Genomic DNA, 1653 nt, shown 5'->3' with positions numbered 1-1653 from the left:
ATAAATGAATCATGGGGATATAATATACAGCACAAGAAATAGAGTCAATAACATTTGAATGACTGTATGGTGAGAGATGGTAACTAGACTTATCACGGGGGTCACTTCATAACTTATAAAAATATCAAATCACTATGATATATACTTGAAACTAATATGATATTGTACATCAATTATACTTCAAAAAAAGAAAGAACAAAATTTTTTTCCCCATTATGTTGCTGTATATACCATGAATTTTGTTAGTGCTTGTATTTTTAAATTTAGGCTCAAACCAAAATCATTTTTTATTGTTTTTATTAGAGGTAACCTTTTGGTCATAAAAATAAGGTTCCCTCTTCTGATTTATTGTTTGAGAAATGCGTATTTACACAGATTTCTCTTACAACAAATGTGAGGAGTCAAGCATTTCCTACAGCACAATCAATTTAGTATTAGACCACGATGGTGTCATATATTCCTTATGGCTTATCTTAGAGTCACTGTCTCATAACATTTCATTTCCCTGTGTTTATGTGTGTTTAAAGAAAGAATAATAATTACATGAAAATAGTTAAAAGGTTTTGAAATATCTTGTTCTAATTTAAAATCTCTTTTAATTCTTCACGCCTTCTGAAAAATTTAAGCATATTTCTAACAAGTTAGAAATGTGGGTGCTTCTTAGAGTAGACTATTAGAATCTTAGGTTTTACTTATTAATAAAGTCCCATGTCAACAGTACATATTAACTGCTTACCATATCTCAGGCACTTTTCCATGTGTTATGAGAAATTAAAAAAAAAGAGGGGGGGAGTCATAGCTCCATATCTTCCCATTAATGTGATATTATGTTCCAGTTATTCTTTTCAAGTAAACTAATGATCTTAAATTAAAGGATTTCTAAGAACCTTCTGGATCCAAAATCTTGTGATAGTCATGTGCAAAATTATTAGTGAAGACTATTGCAGTGGATTAAAGACAGCTACAGATTCTTTATTATTTTACTTCCCCCTTCAAGATGTAGTGTTTATTTCCCCTGTTCTTGAGTCAAGGTTAGCCCTGAAACTGCTTAGCCTATTGGAGTTGGGGAAAGGGAACCTGTGCCAGTTCCAGTCTAAGGCTCATAAATTTCTGGCAGTTTCCACTTCTGTGCTTGTTGGTTACCCTGAGTTGCCATGTGAGAAACATGGCTACCCTGTTAAGAATGACACATAAAGACTCCAGGTGGAGAGAAGAGGCTTTGGGCTACTAGGAGAGGGAAGCATGTCCATCACAGCCTGCTGGTTGGCCTCAGATGCTTCCAGCCCCACTGCCACCTGATTATAATGCTATAAGAACCCAAATGAGATCAGGAGAACTGCCCAACTGAGCCCATTCAAGTCACAGAAACATGAGAGATATCAAAAGCTAATAGCTTTTAATTTAAGCTTTTAATTTAATTAATTTAATTTAAGTTAAGTTTTTAAAAAGATTTTATTTATTTATTTGACAGAGAGAGAGAGAAGGAGAAAACACAAGCAGGGGAAGTGGCAGGCAGAGGGAGAGGGAGAAGCAGGTTCCCGGCTGAGCAAGGAGCCTGATGTGGGGGCTTGATACTGGGCTTGACGTGGAGCTGGATCCTAGGACCATGGGATCATGACCTTACCCAAAAGCGGGCGTTTAACCAACTGAGCC

This window comes from Callorhinus ursinus, unplaced genomic scaffold (genome assembly GCF_003265705.2).
Source record: "Callorhinus ursinus isolate GAN/ISIS: 27379988/994484 unplaced genomic scaffold, GSC_fseal_2.0 scaffold4, whole genome shotgun sequence".
Lineage (NCBI taxonomy): Eukaryota > Metazoa > Chordata > Mammalia > Carnivora > Otariidae > Callorhinus > Callorhinus ursinus.
The sequence above is the reverse complement of the archived record's forward strand: the minus strand, read 5'-3'. Positions refer to the sequence as shown.